General features: G+C 44.5%; 1 pseudogene; it reads right to left on the bottom strand.

Moving 5' to 3' along the window:
* Positions 1 to 500: 500 nt before the first annotated feature.
* Positions 501 to 1,669, bottom strand: LOC118728984 (annotated as a pseudogene).
* Positions 1,670 to 18,552: the final 16,883 nt, after the last annotated feature.

The following is an 18,552-nucleotide window of genomic DNA, read 5'->3' as shown; positions in this document are numbered from 1 at the left end:
AGTGCCCACACCGCCGCCGAGGCCCCGGCGTCCGCCCGCCCGGCTGTGACCGCCGGCCTCTGCCGCACCTGCGGGCTGAGACGGGCTTTAAGGCGTGTTCCCCGCTCAGCGGCCCAGACACAGACACAGGAGCCTCCCACCGCACAGCCCGGCCTCAGTGGCCACACAGGGGCTGCCCCGGCCCCAGGAGCAGGGGCAGCAGGAACAGCTGCGGGGCTCCCACCGCGCCCTCCCCTCTGGTTTGGGGAGGCCCAGGGGGCTCACCCCGGGCAGCGATGCCCCACAGCGCCCCCTGGAGAAAGTGGCCTTTGGACAGAGGGAGACGAGCCAGACTTTATGACCCTAAAGGCGCGGAGGCCGGGCCTCCAGGTCACACTACTCACCGCCGCAGACAGGGCGGGAGGCGTCCGGCAGGCGGCCGTGTGTTTTCTTTTCTTTAACTTAATGCTCTTGGAAGGGAGGACTAGACACAGGTGTAAAATTTTAGGCCAAAGTCTTCGGTGAGCAGCTCCGGGCCACAGTCCGTGTGTTGGCTGCGGGCCACCCAGACGGGCTCCTCCAGGAGCTGCCGCGGAGGGTGCGGGGAGCCCCCGCCTGCGGGGTCACTGGCGCCTCCGCAGGGATGTCCTCTTCCTCCTCTGGAAGAAACAGCAGCACCTGATGTCATCCTCCACCTCCACCTCCACCTCCTCGGGCGCTGGGATGGGGGCGTTGGGGGCGTCGGCAATGAGCTCCCCGATGATGGAGCTCAGCGCCCAGATGGGGCTGTGCCGCAGGCCCTCTCCCCTGGCGGCTCGGTGCCCCCTGTGCCCAGGGGCGCGGGCAGGGCCTTCCCCGCCCAGTCGTACTCCTAGTCGAACCCGAAGCCGCTGCGGTCGAAGAGGTGGGTGAAGAGCCCGCGCAGGTAGGCCTAGTCAGGCTTCTCGAAGAAGTCCAGGCGCCGCGCAGGAAGAACAGGAACAGGTGGCCCAGCGCCTCCAGGTCGTCGCGGCGGCCCAGGTGCGCATTGACGCTGGCGTAGCGCCGGGCCCGGCAGGCTGCGGTGCTCGCGGTAGGGGATGTGCTCCTCGGTGTCGGCGTCCATGCACTCCTTGGCCAGGCCGAAGTCCACGATGCGCACGGCGTGCTGCCGCTTGCTGCCCGGCCACCCCACCAGGAAGTTCTCGGGCTTCACGGCACAGTAGACCAGGCGCCGGCGAGCACCAGCTCCATGCACATGAGCAGCTGCACGGCGATCAGGAGCAAGGTCTTGAGCCTGAAGCTGTGGTCGCGCAGGACGAACAGGTCCTTCAGGCTGGGCCCGAGCAGCTCCAGCACCAGGACCTTGTACCTCCCGCTCGGGCCGAAGTAGTAGACCCGCGGGACGCCCTCGGCGGCGCCCAGCTGCCTGCAGAAGAGGTACTCCAGGTGCAGCTGCGGGCTCTGCGGCCCGATGGGCTCCAGTTTGATGGCGACGTGTTCGTTGGTGTAGGTAGAGGTTCTTCCCCAGCCGGATCTCCCCGAAGTTGCCGCAGCCTATCTTCTTCCCGACGCGGAAGTTGGGGCCCACCATCAGGACCCCCGAACTGGCCCCGGGGTTTTGGACGCTGAGGCTGGTCCAGACACGGGCCTCGGTCAGTCTTCGGCCCTCCTCCGACTCCCCTCTCCCTCCTTCCTTGTCAAAACCCATAAGTTTGTGGTACCCTGGCCTCTCCACGGTGACGCTGCTGCTGTGCACATCCCGGTCCGTGGAGACCTGAGGTCACTGGCGGCTCTGGGGCTGGAACACCATGGCACCTGGCGGACGCCTGGCTAGTGAGGTGTGGGGACCCGCAGGGCCAGGGCCCAAACTCATCTCCGGGGCCTCAAAGTCGCACGCAGGGGGGAGGACACATTCTGCTGACAGGGCCTGCCACCTCAAATCTTTTTTTTTTTTTAATTTTTAATAAATCTTTATTGTTTATATCCATATTATCACAAATGTTCCTCATTTTTTCCCCCTTCATTGCTCCCCTCCACCAGGTTCCCACCCCACCCTCTGTCCTTTCTCCACCCCCCATTGTCCTCATCCATAGGTGCACAGTTTATGTTGTCTCTTCCCACACCCCCCACTCCCCTTTTCCCCGAGAATCGCCAGTTCACTCCCCTTCCATACCTCTGATTCTATTTATTCACCAGTTAATATGGTTCATCAGATTTTTTAATTCCCTTGGCTTTTAGATTCACTTGTTGATAGTTACGTATGTGTTGGTCATAATTTTTATCTTTATCTTCTTCCTCTTCCTAAGAACCCCCTTCAGCAATTCATATAATTCTGGTTTGGCGGTGATGAACTCCTTTAGCTTTTTTTAATTTGTGAAGCTCTTTATCTGGCCTTCGATTCTGAGAGATAGCTTTGCTGGGTAGAGTATTTTTGGCTATAGGTTCTTGCTATTCATCACCTTGAATATTTCTTGCCATTCCCGTCTGACCTGCATGGTTTCTGTTGAGAAATCAGCTGACAATCGTATGGGTGCTCCTTTATACCGGTAGGTAACTACCTGCTTTTCACTTGCTGCTTGTAAGATTCTCTATTTGTCTTTTAATCTTTGAATTTTAATTATGATGTGTCTTGCTGTGGTGCTCTTTGGATTCCTTTTTTGGGGTTCTGTGCGCTTCCTGGACTTGTAAGTCTATTTCTTTCCCCAGGTGGGGGAAGTTTTCTGTCACTATTTTTTCTAATATGTTTTCGGTATTTTGCTCTCTCTTTTTTTCTGGGACCCCCATAATTCTGATGTTGGTTTGCTTGAAGTTGTCCCAGAGGCTTCTTACATTATCTTCAACTTTCTGGATTCTCTGTCTTCTTGCTTCTGCGAAGGGGTGTCCTCTGGCTCTTTGTGTTCCAAATCTTTGACTTGATTCTTGTGATCTTCCATTCTGTTTTTAGGACTCTGTATAATATTTTTTATTTCAGACAATGTATTCTCTATTTCTAGTTGATCCCTTTTCATATCCTCATAGGTCTCTTTTATTTATCAGCCTTTTCTAGGAAATTCTTGAAAAACCTTATAAGTGTGGTTTTGAATTCTATATCCAGTCGCTTTTTGTCCTCCATTTCTTTCGTTTGTGATCTGTTTCCTTGTCTGGGCATTTTTGCAGCTTCCCTGAGTTGGTGGGGTGGCTTTGTGTGCTAAGGTGTCCTATATGAGTCAGTGAGTTGGCCTCCCAGTTACCTGAAGTGTACACTCTTGGTGCACCCCCTTGTGGACTGTGTGTACAGCCTTGTTGTAGTTAAGTCTTGATTGTTGTTGGTATCCCTGGGAGGAACTGACCTCCAGGCCAATTGGCTGTGAGGATCAGCTATGTCTATGCCGGGAGACAGCCTTATTTGACTAGACTTGGAAAATTGCAAAAGCCTCTGTGCTCAGCTTGGATGGGGTGGAGTTTCAGGGTGGAGCCCTATGAGGTTCCTGAATCTCGGTGTTCCTCAGTGTCCTTTGGTACTCGCTGTAAGCACCTCTGAGAGGAGTTTTGCCCGCTATCAGACAGTCTAGTCTCTCCCCCAATGAGCCCAGAACTGGGATTCAGTGCAGTTGGAAGTGTGTTTGAAAGTGGGGTTCAGAGCAGTCCGGAGCTTTTGTCTCCTTCCCACTAGGGCAATCCAGCAGCACAGTCAACAGCGCATCCTTTGAGCAAATTAACGTGTGCTCCTCTGGGGCTCTGCCTTACACCGCTCCACTCCCCTGATTTTCTCCCCTGATTTCCTTATAGCCCAGATTTCCTCCGTATGAGTCTGGGTCCCCAGGGTCTGGCCCAGAACTGGGGCTCAGCACAGTCTGGAGCTTTTGTCTCCTTCATGCTAGGGAACACTAGCCAGGCACTCAGCCACTCTCTTCTCTCCGGCTCTGTCCTCTCCCCATACGCACACCGTGTCTCCGTACTATTGGAGTCTCTTTCACGGCCCGCGTAGAAAGAGTTCCAATTCAGGTTCAGGTTCTGGAGAAGGGCCGCACACAAATGAAGAGACTTGAAGAAATTCAATTTGGCGATTTGGGGGGCCAGGCGGTAGTCCAACTCTAGTGGGAGAACTACGACTGCTCTGGCCCTGCCATCCCCTTTTATTGAGGCTTAACAGCTGCTTCAACTTAACATAATCTCAACTAAAGGTTAAAGCAATTGAGGTTGTTGACCAGCCTTTCTGGCTTCCTGTCAACATCTCTTTCCCAGCTGAAACTGATTTGGTTTCCAGCATCGTACCTTAGGCTTTTACAGCTCCTCTGATTTTCCTTCTGGTTTTCTCTTTCCTTCTAGTTGTAGAATTTCCAGTCAGTCAACTTTCCTGTAGTTCTGGATAATGTCCATTTTGTATTTTAGTTATATTTTTTGAAATTGTTGTGCAAGGCTGCAGTTAGGCATTTACTTATGCAACCATCTTGGTTTCTCCCCACCTCAAATCTTGTGACTCCCAGCTCTCAGCCTTCGCTGTGGCCGTGGCCCAGTGGCCGACCGGCCGAGCAGGGTGGCCCAGACTCCCTCAGCAATGCGACGTGGTCCCCCAGCTATGGGCCCCGCTCTCATTCCAGCTCCGCGCCCCCTCGAGCCACCGCTCTCACACTGCTGGCCTCTGTATGTGGGGCTCGGGCCATCCCTGGCTCGCAGCATCGTTACAGACCTCACACCACCAGCTATTTTTATTTTATTTTTTATTGATTTCAGAGAGGAAGGGAGAGGGAGAGATAGAAATATCAACAATTAGAAAGAATCATTGAATGGTTGCCTCCGCAACTGGCATGTACCTTTGACCAGAATCAAACTCGGAATCCTTCAGTTCTCAGGCTGACACTCTATCTACTGAGCCAAACTGTCTAGGGTTCTATTGATTTTAGAGAGACTGGATGAGAGAGGGAAAGACAGAAAGAAATATTTATGTGAGAATCTGGAGGCCCTATCCAGATATGCCAGATGTTCAAGGCCACTCTGAGTGTGGAAATCCTAATCAGGGTGTTCAAGGCTAATTTGCTATACTCGGATTCAAAAGCAAGGATGCAGCAAGCTATCCACTGCCTAGGCATGCCTTTGTATCTGGCACAAAGACTCTTTTGATTCAGCTGATATGTAAGTGTGAGGCTGCTTGGTCAGGCTGCTTAGTTAGTAACGGCTCCTGTGAAGCTCCTATGCTGGGGGCTGCATTGTAGGGAAGTTGTATTACTGACCAGCTGGTGCTGGCTGTTTTTGCTAGGATGGCTCCTGTGTTTGCTATTGTATTATCAAGGACTGCTTTGCTGAACTGTTTTGTCTAAAGGCTCCTTCATAGCAATGGCTACTTGGGCTACCATAAAGATTTGTCCACCACCGAAACCGGTTTGGCTCAGTGGATAGAGCACCGGCCTGTGGACTGAAAGGTCCCAGGTTTGATTCTGGTCAGAAGCATGTACCTTGGTTGCGGGCACACCCCCAGTGGGGGTAGGGGGGAGTGCGGGAGGAGGCTGATCTATGTTTCTCTCTCATCAATGTTTCTAACTATCCCTCTCTCTTCCTCGCTGTGAAAAATCAATAAAATATATTAAAAAAAAAAAAAAAAAAAGATTTGTCCACCATCCAGAACTGAAATATCATTGCTGACATGTACAATATAAGGAACTGTTTGACATTGAAATTGGGTCTCAAAAGAACTGTTGGCCCAGAAAGAAGCTCACTACAGACTAATTCATATGCCTTTCAGCATAATGATTATAGCTTGTCTCATTTTTTATTCTTATAAGTATATTTCCAGTAGGACATAATCTCACTCATCTAGGGGACATGGTGAACAACACTGACTGATGAACAAGAACAGACCCAGAGACAAGGAGCCATGGGTCAGACTGTTGGACCTCAAAGGGAGGGTGGGGATAAAAGGGAGAGATCAACCAAAGGACTTATGTGCATACATATGAGCCTAATCAATGGTGAAGGAAATAAGGGGGTGGGGGCATGAGTGGGGATGGTGGGGGATTGGAATAGGGGGTTAAGGACAAATATGTGATACCTTAATCAATAAAGAAATTTAAAAGAAAAGATTCTCTAATATGCCTGCAACTTCTCATGTCTTCTCCATTTTCTAATGCCCAGCGTCCAAGAAGGCCCAGTCCCTGGCAAAGGGACTCAGACCCAACGATTAACGTAATGGAGCAGGATGGAGTGAGCACTCCCACAATCACTGCAACGAGCAGGGTTCAGGAGTATGTGTGGACTCAGGAGCTAGTGCTCCCTGACAGAGAGAAAAAAATCGATTGGTTGCCTCCTGCACACGACCCAACCAGGGCCTAAGCTGGGGAGGAGCTTGCAACCGAGGTACATGCCCTTGACTGGAATCAAACCTGAGACCCTTTGATCCACAGGCTGATGCTCTATCTACTGAGCCAAACCGGCTAGGGCAGTATGTGTGTTTTTGAATGCATGAGGAGTCCTTTTCAACCACACCTACATCTATGTTAATGAAGTGACTTTTTGAAAGCTCCATGTGATGGGAAGGAGCTGGTTGAGGAAGGGGAAAAACACAGGACTAGAGGGTTGGAACTTTTAGCCCACCACCCAGACGTCTGGGGAGGGGAGAAGGGCTAGAGATAGAGTCCAGTCACCAATGGCCAATGATGCAATTAATCACGCCTATTTAATGAAGCCTCAAACCCCCAAAAGGATGGGGAGCTCATCTACATGCTGGGAGTGTGGCACACCAGAGAGGGCATGGGATCTCAGCCCCCCTCTCCCCCCCCCCCCCCCCCCGCCCTGCCCACATACCTTGCCTTAAGTATCTCTTCTGCCTGTCTGTTAACAGAATTATATTCTTTTAAACAATCGGGTAATCTAGTAAGTAATACTGTCCGGGACATCTCAAAATGTCAGGCGACCTTTAGGTTCTTGACTGATGCAGGAAAAATTTCAAGACTTACGTCCAGGTGAAAGTGAGAGTAAGTTTATCAAAACTTGGGACAGTGAGGCAAAGGAAGAGCCCTTGGAGACGGGATCAGGAGGAAAGCCCATTCCCCCGCCAGGTGCAAGTCTCACTGGGACCTTAGAGCTTAGGCTAGAAGAAGCAAAGTACAGGCCTGAGGAAGGGGTTGAGGGCGCTCGGAGAAGAGCCCACGCTGGTGTTCTTTGTCCTGAGGGTTCTGTCTATTCTCTATGGGTGGGGATTTTAGGGGCGGGCCCAGGAGAGGATCTTGACAGAACACTCATTAGGCTTTCAGGTGTGTCGAACGGTATGCTGATGTATTAAAACGGCATATAATGTGGTCCGGGATCATTTTCTGGATAGTTTCACCTTTATCTTGGATTAGTCTGGTTCTCATTGTTTTTTTGTAGTTGTTATCTAACTCCCTGAGTAAGGTGATTTAAAACACCTGCTCTTAGATGTCTTTGGTTAGGGAGGATAGAGTCTTGTGATTTATCAGCTGGCTGTGACTCGCTCAGGCACTCCAGCCTTTTGTTCAACCATTTGTCTCAGTTTCCTCATTCCACTTGGCAGGGAATTTTCCCAGTTTCTTACTAACCGGTCTCAAAATGTTTTCTTGAGGTCTGTGAGCTGCTCTAGCAAATTAATCAAGGCCCAGAAGTGGGTGGTGGGAAACTCTGATTTTATAGCCAGTCAGTCAGAAGCACAGGTAATCTGGACTGGCATCTAGAGTGAGGGTGGGACCGTCTTGTACAACAGTGTGGGGCCTGACACTGTCTCCAGGTAAATGGCATCAGAATTAAGTTGAATTGTAGGACCTACAACTGGTGGCAGAGAATTGCTTGGTGAGTAGAAAACCTACACACATTTGGTGACCAGAAGTGAAGTAAAGGACTGAGTAGAGGAGATACACAGGAATATTTTACTTTAGATTTTCTAATTCACTTTTCTAGTAATCATGTTTATTGTATTTTACAAAGGTTTCCAGCCCTAGCCGGGACCGGTTTGGCTCAGTGGATAGAGCATTGGCCTGCGAACTGAAGGGTCCCGGGTTCGATTCCGGGGAAGGGCATGTACCTTGGTTGTGGGCACATCCCCAGTAGGGGGTATGCAAGAGGCAGCTGATTGATGATTCTCTCTCATCAATGTTTCTAACTCTCTATCCCTCTCTTCCTCTCTGTGAAAAATCAATAAAATATATTAAAAAAAAAAAAAAAAAGTTTCCAGCCCTAATCGGTTTGGCTCAATGGATAGCCTGCGAACGGAAGGATCCCAGGTTTGATTCCAGTCAAGGGCATGTACATTGGTTGCATGTACAGTAGGGGGTGTACAGGAAGCAGCTGGTTGATGTTTCTAACTCTCTATTCCTCTGTTTCTTCCTCTCTGTAAAAAAATCAATAATATATATATTGATTATATATATATAATATATATATATATATATTTTAATTTTCCAGTCCACAACAGATTGTACATTTAAAGAAAATCGGCCCCCTACAATAGATAGTTTGGGCAGTACTGGACTAGAGTCAGAATAATGGAAGGAAAGATTTTTCTCTGACAGTGTAGGTTAGATTATCGGGGGAAAGTGAGAGAGCTGGGCAGGTGAGCATTGACCTACAAACCAGGAGAACATGGTTCAATTCTTGGGAAGGGCACATACCCAGGTTTCAGGCTCAATCCAAGTGTAGGGCATGCAGGAGGCAGCTAATCAATGATTCTCATCATTGATGTTTCTATCCCTCTCTCCCTCTCCCTTCCTCTCTCTAAAATCAATAAGAACATATTTTTTTTAAAAAAAGAGTGGGAGAGCTAATTAAAAGTTAGCCATTAAGAAACTTTTTTAATTTGCTTCCCAAGGAGTGGAAATAGGGAAGGAGTGTGAACAGCCAGGGCAAACAGGATTTAAAGTAAGAATTTAGCCTGGCTGGTGTGGTTCAGTGGTTGAGCATCAACCTATGAATTTAATGGCAGCACTATTGATTGCAGACTCCTGCAGTCCTCCCAGAACCATGCATTATATTTATATTTATATGAAAGTCTAAGTTGCTATTAAATAAATGAAGAACAAAATTATGGGGAGTGCGGAAGGAATTGAAGGTTTCTGCTATAACCTGGAAAACTAGTTACTTTCCGAATTTTTAAGTTATTTATACCAAGGGAAGCATTTTAAAGAAATCTAAGAAGGAAAAGGGAAGTCTATTGTTACAAGGCACTGCAGGGAAATGTCACTGTGGAAAATTCCTATATGGGGTAGGTGACAGCTGTTAAAAACCTTCAATTGCCATAAGCTTTTCTAAAAGAAAGGGTTTATGGAGCCACATGCTAGCCAGAAAAAGAACCAGGGCTTTTGGACCTGTTGTTGGCAATAGTCTGAAAAGTTCGCGCTTAAGCAGATGCATTGGCATCTGGTCGTTGGCTATTCTCCTCCGATAATTGAGGAAATAGCCACCTGGAAGTTAATTCAAAGTTTTCACACACTTTCGGGAATGTAAGCAGTCTTTTGTTGGTTTTCGGCCTGCAACTGTTAACTGATTAAACACTCTTGTCTCTTCCTTCCACGCTGTGGCCTGCTGTGATAACTTAGGATATCTCGGAGTTTTTCTCTTGTCACAGGATTTGGGCTTCCTGCCTAGCAATGCGATGTGTCGTTATGTAATTGCACGCTTCTGGGCCTTGCTGCCTTGCACAGCAACGCCCAGCCCATGGTGACAGCACAGAACAACCAAGGAGCATGAACATAGACAAAGTCTCAAAGGAAAAATGCAATTGACTTTTTATTAATTTTTTTTAAATCAATCTTTATTGTTCATATTATTACAAAGGTTCCTCATTTCTTCCCCCCTCCACCAGGTTCCCACCCCACCCTCTACCCCCCTCCCCTCCCCCATTGTCCTCATCCATAGGTGCACAGTTTATGTTTAGTCTCTTCCTCCCTCCCTTTCCCCCATAGTAAATCCCTTTTCAGATGGTAAATCAGTTACTTAGCATTTTCTCATATCAATAATACCTCCACATGCCTAAAGATACACTTCACACAAAAGACATTTCCAAATAGATCAACCAACCTCATCCAGGCCCCGCACAAGGCATTCACAGATCAACACCCCAGCGCTATACTAACTCAACATATCCAGATCTAAGCCTTCATCACTTGATTCAGCAGACCCTCAAGTTCCTGCAAAAGTTTCCAGCCATGTCTGAGAGGCAGCCTTGGTGCAATTGATTTTTTATGGGTCCTTTCAGTGTAGGGAGCAGATCAACTTCTTGAAGACTGGTGAATTAGGACGCAGGACTCACTTCTCCAAGAGGACAACCAAGCAGCCTCTTTTGAGACTTTTTAACCCAAGTTAAATGAAATAAGTTAATCCATGTAATGAGGAAGATATTCTGGTTTTGCCTAACCCCAGCAGCTTCTGTGTACACTCTTCTCACAGTTCTCCCCAGTGTTACCCACAGACCCTCCATATGCAGCCACATGCTAACAAGGCGGCCTCTTCACATCAAGTCATGACACGGAAGCAGAGAGGAACTGATGCGAGCTGGACCTGCCACGTCTTATCCCCTTCCACACACACCCCCCACACACACACCTTATACATAAACTGGCCTCCTGGGCATATGATAGCTGTGTGATGTCCAGATTGTGCTGAAAATCACTTTCAAGAAGCATTTCCAGAGACCCATCATCTGACTGATAGGAAATCCAGAAAAAATGCCCAGAATAAGCAGAAGAAAGGAAATAATAAAGATGAGCATGGAAATAAATGATATAGAATCAAACACACACACACACACACACACACACACGCACGCACGCACACACACAAAGGATCAATGAAGCCATAAATTAAATCAGAAATAAAATCAGAAATGAAAGAGGTGCAGTGAAAGCTGACACAAAAAAAAAAAAAAAAAAAAAAGAAAAAAGAAAAAAAGAAAGCTGACACCACAAAATATAAAAGATTGTGAACAACTATATGCCTGGGCAAAATGGACAAATTTCTGGAAACATACAATCTTCTAAAACTAAATCCGGAAGAATCATAAAACCTGAATAGACCAATAACAACTAATGAAGTTGAATGGTAATAAATAAATAAATAAATAAATAAATAAATAAAACTGCCGGCAAACAAATGTCCTGGGACCAGATGGCTTCACAGGCAAATTTTACCCAGCATTCAAAGAGGAAAAACTTTCAAAAAAAATAAAAGAGGAAAAACTTTCAAACTCTTTTTACAAGGCCAGCATTATCTTAAATCCAAAACCAGATAAAGACACTACCAAGAAAATTACAGGCCAATATCCATGAGGAATATAGATGTTAAAATCCTCAATAAATATTAGCAAACTGAATTCAGCAACCCATTAAGAAGATGATATACCATGACCAAATGTAATTTATTCCGGGCTTGCAAGACTGGTCCAAAATCCACAAATCAATAAATGTGATACAGCCCTGGCCAGTGTGGCTCTGTTGGCTGAACATCATCCCATGCACCAAAAGGCTGCCAGTTTGATTCCCAGTCAGGGCACATGCCCTAGTTGTGGGCTCAATCCCTGGCAGGGAGAGTGCAAGAGGCAGCTGATTGATGTTGTGCTCTCACATCAATGTTTCTCTCCCTCTTTCTCTAAAAATCAATGTAAAATCTTTAAAAAAAAAAAATAGATAAGATAAGATAAAACATATAAACAAAATGAAAGCCCTGACGAATGTGGCTCAGTAAATTGGAGTGTCATCTCATACCCCAGAAAGTTGTTGGTTTGATTCCTCTTCAGGGCACATACCCAGGTTGCAGATTCAAGCAACTGATCAATATTTCTCTCTAACATTAAAGTTAGTTTTTCTCTCTGTCTCTCCTTTCCTCTCTTATCTAAGAGTCAATAAAAAAAAATTTTTAAGTAATGAAAATTTTTAAAATGTTGAAAAAAGGAAAGATAAAACTCACATGATCATATCAATAGATGCACAGAGGCCTACCCAGTTTGACTTTGTAGATAGAGCATCGGCCTGCAGACTGAAAGGTCCCAAGTTCATTTCCAATCATGGGCATGTAACTTGCTTGTAGGCACATCCCCAATGGGAGGTGTGCAAGAGGCAGCTGATCGATGGTTCTCTCTCATCAATGTTTCTAACTCTGTATTCCTCTCTGTAAAAAAAAATAAAAAATAGATGCACAGAAATCATTCTATAAAATACAACACCCATTTATAATAAAAACTCTCAATAAGGTAGAAATAGAAGAATCATAACTCAACATAATAAAGGACATATAGGGGAAGAGGGGCCAAGACAGCAGCAGAGGTAAGTGTAGTACTTGCCTCATTCCACAACCACATCAAAATAAAAACTAAACCACTGAACAACTATCATTCGGAACCACCTAAAATCTGGCTGAACAAAAGTTCTACAACTAGAGAATTAAAGAAAAATCCAAGATAAGACTGGTAGGAGGGGTGGAATGGGCTGGTCCAACACCATGTGTGGAAATTTTTTAATCAGGAGGGATATCTTGGCTGCAGAAATCTCCCATGAGGAGAAAGGGTTCCCAGCCCCACACCAGACCCCTAAGCCCAGGGTTCCAGTGCTGGGAAGAGAAGACATCATAATTTTGGGTTGTAAAAACAAGCAGGGACTGTGGCTGAGTGACAGAGAGGGTTGCTGGTGGCCCAGGCAGTTTCTATTAAACAGCTGGTGCACGGACTTACTTGGACTCCCTTCCTCTGAGCTCCGGCATGTTGCAGCAGCTTGAAAGGATCTAGATATACAGGAGGAACTAAATTGTCTGGCATCAGGACAAGACTGGGGGGTAGCTTCCTCCCAGACAAAAGTACTGGCAGAGGTCATTGTTCCTGGCTGAGATATTCCTCTGCTACAGAGCCAACAGGCAGTCAGATATCTGAGTCTCCATCAACCTGGATCTCACTGTTTGACCCACATTGGATAGTTCCCTGAGATTCCATCCCACAGTTTTCAGCCCCATCCGAGTTGTTTGCAGTGGCTTTTCCATATTAATGGGCTTTCCTGTCTCAGGATTCAGACTTTCCTGAAATCTCTGAAACAAGAAGCAGCATAACTCTTAGTAAGTGGCTCCAGGCCCAGCACTAGAAGCAGCCAGCTTTATTTCACAGCTTGGCCTCTCCTGGGCACCTCTAAGCCCAACACCAGTAGCAGCCAACTGCAGATAACTCTGTAGCTCCTGCCCAATGGTCCTGGGCAAGGCACAGACAGTAGCTGACTTTTCACATCCTGGGAGGCCCCAGAACTAGTGCACCCAGTGGTTATCCTCAGACCACACTAGATTACAACCCTACCACATCCATGAGTGACACACTCAAGGGGCAGACTCAGTGAGCATCAAAGCCCCAGTGAAGCAAGTTCTGCTCCATAGGGGCGTCTCCTGCACAAGCAACTCTTCCACTGTAATTGCACCTGGTCCTCAAAGCCAAGTGGCCTGGAAGACAGTCAGTCCCTCCCAGAGACGTCAACAGTAATCAAGGCTCAACTACAACAGGCTAATACATACAGCCCACACAGGGGCACACCAGAGTGTCCAGCTCAGGTGACTGGGGAGGCCGTACAGGACGCCTACTACACCAGACAACTCTACCAATTCCAGGAGACATGGCAGCTCTACCTAACACATAAAAACAAAGAGAAACAGCCAAAATGCAGAGATAATGAAGCATGTTGCCAATAGCAGAACAGAAGAAATCTCTAGAAAAATAACTAAATGAAATGCAAGCAAGCAAACTACAGATACAGAGTTCAAAACAATGGCTATAAGGATGCTGCAGTCTTTTTGCAGCAGAAAGGTTCAGGAATCTGGAGAAGTGCTGTACATAAATGGATAGAAACTAGACAATAAATATAAATTTGGAAAGCATTTTGGGGGAGCCAGACAGAAACTTAGCTCTAGTGACTAAGCTCTCCAAATATCCAGACCCATGGCTTTTTATTTACACATTTTCCCTTTAGCAAAGCAGATATACCTATCAAAGGTAAGGTTTGGTAAACAATAAAGGATTATCAGGTTAGGGGAATTGCCCACAGCTGTTTGGCAGCAGGAAATAATATGCATTTCTTCAACCCTGCTGAATATTTCCATCAGCCTTCTGACAACTTATTGCATTTATTATGCTAACTACTGTTAGTCTTTTCCTCCAGCATATCTCCCTTTTTATTTAATAAATTTAACAAGAATGTATTAATATGCCATTTGCAGAGCTCAGGTCCTTTTAAGATTTTTAAATTTAATAGAAAGGAATGAGTTCTTTCATGTCCCTTTAAATTGCTGCCAGGCATCAAAGGAATTAGTCTGCTGTAAGCTCCTCTCTGGGCCAACAGTTCTTTGAGTCCCCTTTCCAATCACTGTTCAACAGTTTTTTATGGGTTCCCTTTCCAGTCACTGTCCAACAGTTTTTATGGGTTCCCTTCTCAATTACTGTCCTCTGTGACATGGCAGCAATGATATTCCAGTTCTGGATGGTGGACAAATGGTGGTCAATGGCAATGCAGGTCCGACCTTCTTTGGCAATGCATGTCCAGGGCAGCTTGTAGCAATGCACAGCTATTACTGCTAGCATGGCAAGGCATCTTTATCATCCCCCATCTCTGCACTGTTTTTCCTCTGTCTAGTCAGCATGTTGCTTGGGGCCACCGCCATCTGTGGCTGGAGTAGTCTGGTTCCATTGTTGCAGGAATCCACATGGGCTTGGAGTTTTCTGGAAATATACAATATAAGCATATTCTTGACCAAACGTTAATAATGCAATTCTTTCTATATACTATTGTAGACTCTGGATCTTTTCTTTTAATTTTGCACAAACCATTTTCCTTTGCCTTATTCTGACACCATGTGAGTCTTGCCATCAGCATTACAAGTGAAAAAAATTTTAAAGTAAAAATTTAAAGCAATCAAGGCTTAATGTAGTTTATTTGCAGGGGATTATTCCACTATCTCCCCCACCCCCTCCTTTTTGTTTTAAATAATACCAAGAGGCTTTTGGAAACCTTGCAATCAATGCAGCATTTATAGCTTTTTATTAAATTATTTGCATATAAATATGATTGCATTGCATGTTAAGCAGCTTTACTATGAGATGAGCCATCAATAAAAAATGAGTTAATGTTTCAAGAATAGGTTTCAGCCTAATACAAATAAGTTCCCTTTTTACTTTTTTTTTTTCCCCCTGAGGCCTAACACATTGACTTCAAATTATAGTTTACCATACATTTGAAAAAATGTTCTTCCATTTCCTTCCAGAGCAATTTCTAGACCACCTTTAGAGAAATTCTTTTAAAAACCATTTTTCTTCCTTTTAAATCAAGCAACCTACGTAACTGCCTTTTAGATGTTGATAATACTACCACATACCTACATTTGAAGTGACTCTCTAAATCTGATCATTGACTACTAATGATCAGATTTAATGCTTAAATAATAACCTTCAGTTCACCCTGTAAATATTACAGAAGATATTCCATTTTTTTTAATTCTCTTTTTTATTAAACTTAAAATTTAATAAACAGCATTCTTTTTGGCTAGTATTATTTGCATACACAGAGGGATCTTGGGAGGTCTCAGGAATGCAAATTTTTATATTGGCCTTTGTTAAAGTCAACTGCTTATAAAAACATTGCCTTCTCATATAATTTTTGAAATTATATAAGACCTTGATTATATTTTAAACGCTAATTTATCAAACCGAAACTGGGAGAGCTTCGGTCTGCGGACTGAAAGGTCCCAGGTTCAATTCCGGTCAAGGGCATGTACATTGGTTGCGGGCACATCCCCGGTAGAGGGTGTGCAAGAGGCAGCTGGTCAATGTTTCTCTCTCATTGATGTTTCTAGCTCTCTATCGCTCTCTCCTTCTCTCTGTAAAAAAATCAATAAAACATTTTTTAAAAAAGCTAATTTATCAAGTAATTAAAGTAGGCATCTTTATTGAGAAAGCAAATTTAGTAAACTTATACATTTGGCTGAGGAAATACAGATGACATCCCATCCTTTACTGGTAAATCCTTCATTAAGGCAAAATCTTCTTCTCCAAATGGCCTTGTCTCAGAGAACCATATATGCCACAGTCTTTCTCCGTATCTACAATATTAGGGTTCAAGAAATCTGGGAAAGGGGCTGTGCATAAATTAAATAAGAGGCTAGAGAAGAAATATGAATTTGGAAAGCATTTTGGGGAAGCCAGAGGAGCCTTAGTTCTAGTAATTAAGTTCTCTGAAACTCTGGACCCAGGGCTTTTTATTCACACATTTTACTCTTTAACAAAGCAGATATACATATCAAAGGTAAAGTCTGGTAAACAGTAAAAGATTATCAGGTTGGGGGAAATGCCTACAGTTGTTCAGGTGCAGGTAATAACATGCAGATTTTCAGCCCTGCTGAAGCCCCAAGGTTCATTAACCTTTGGATGAACTTCTTGCATTTATGACCTGCTAGAATTAGCCTCCAGCTACAATGTAAGCTTCTGCATGTGAGTCCCAAACCCAGCTGGAATAGTCTGAGGCAGGGGCAGGCCTGGTTTGCAGCCATTGTCATGAAGAAAGATGTAGCTTAGCCCTGACTGGGTTGGCTCAGTAGATGGAGCGTTGGCCTGCGGACTGAAAGATCCCAGATTCGATTCCAGTCAAGGGCATGTACCTTGGTTACAGGCACATCCCCAGTGGGGGGTATGCAGGAGGCAGCTGATTGATGTTTCTTTCTCATCGATGTTTCTAACTCTCTATCCCTCTCCCTTTCTCTCTGTAAAAAATCTATAAAATATACTTTAAAAAGAAAGATGTAGTTTTGCTGTTAGAAAGTTCAATATGAGTCCCCTGTATAGTATTGTTAAAAAACAAGCCTAGGGTAAATAACAATATTATTGCACTAATACAGCACGTGGAAAGTGTGGTCATGCCTGGAGAAATGCCAGTCAGGGCACCTTGGGCAGGAGGGGTGGAGGCTGAGGGCCCTGAGTTCTGAAAGGGAGCATTCCTTGGCTTTTAAGACTCCTTTCCACTGACACCGGTTTGGCTCGGTGGAGAGAGCGTCGGCCTGCGGACTGAAAGGTCCTGGGTTTGATTCTTTCAAAGGCATGTACCTTGGTTGTGGGCACATCTCCAGTAGTGGGTGTGCAGGAGGCAGCTGGTCGATGTTTCTCTCTCATTGATGTTTCTAACTCTCTATCTCTCTCCCTTCCTCTCTGTAAAAAATTAATAAAATATATTTTTTAAATAAAATTTTAAAAAATCATGGCAATCATTGGTTGGCTACCTCCTGCATGCCCCCTACTGGGGATCAAGCTAGGGCCTAGGCACTTGCCCTGACCAGGAATCAAACTGTGACCACCTGGTTCATAGGGTGACACTCAACCACTGAGCCACACTGGCCAGGTTCATTGTAATTATTTTACAGCTACTTTCTAGCTATGATAAATGATTCCGGGTTTCCATTTTGGCAGTGCCATTTTTCGTGGCATGTAAATTTTTATTTTGAAAATAAATTTATTTGGATTTTTATTTATACTTTTTTTCTTTTACTTAATAAAATAAGTGGAACAACAAATCAATGTTTCGTGTTTAAAATTTTTTATTGATATATATATATTATATATATATATATATTTATTTTTTATTTTTTTATTTTTTTATTTTTATTTTTTTTAGAGAGAGAGAGAGAGAGAGCAATGGAGAGGGAGAGAAAAACATCCATCAGTTGTCTCCTGCAAGCACCTGGGCACATGCCTTGACCAGTAATCGAACTGGTGACCTTTCGGTGCATGAGACAATGCTCACACCAGCCAGGGCTTATTTTTTCCCCACAACCATTTTCCCCCCACACCCTCTTCCACCTCCACACCTCTACCCCTTGCCCCCCGCAATCACCACACTGTTGTCTGTGTCCATGAGTTCTTTCTTGATCAATACCTAAAAATAATAATTAAAAAATAAAAAATATATTTTCAAAAATAGAGCCAGAGTAAAAAATATTTTAGAATAGAGGAATCCTGCTATTTGCAGTTTTTAAATATTCCCTACAACTTTTGTGGTATTATACTATGTTAGTACAGTTTTGGTAATATAATTATATTTAAAATATTTTTTTTCTTGAAATATTAATGTTTATTGCATATAACGTTATTATACTTAAAATCATTTTTCTTGAATTACTAATGTTTATTGCATATAACATTATTTTAAAATCATTTTTCTTGAAATATTGATGTTCATTGCATGTAAATAATACAATTAACTTTGGACACCAAGGAAAGCTAACTATTTACAGACAATAATTTCATAAATAAAGTAAAAGAGGAGCATTTTGCCTTACTTTTGAGATAAGGTACCTTAACTTGTAACTGCATTAGTGACTATCAGGACTAATGGGTTGTGCAAAAAGCATTTCAGGTAGAAAGAAGAAGATACTACTCTTCTTCAGACTAAAACATTCTTGTCTGATTATCTACTTTGTTAACTTTAGTAACTGCATTCTGAAAGAACAGAAGCAACACAGAAAAAAATTGTGGCCCAAAACATCTCAAGAACCAGTGAAAGCTCCTTCTTTTATTTTTTTTTTTTAAATGTGATTGAATTTTAGAGAGAGAAAGAGAAACATTGATGTGAGGAATATCGATTGGTTGCCTCTTGCATGCACCGACTC

This window comes from Pipistrellus kuhlii, unplaced genomic scaffold (assembly GCF_014108245.1).
Source record: "Pipistrellus kuhlii isolate mPipKuh1 unplaced genomic scaffold, mPipKuh1.p scaffold_m20_p_3, whole genome shotgun sequence".
Classification (NCBI taxonomy): Eukaryota; Metazoa; Chordata; class Mammalia; order Chiroptera; family Vespertilionidae; genus Pipistrellus; species Pipistrellus kuhlii.
This window is presented reverse-complemented; position numbering and strand designations above follow the sequence as displayed.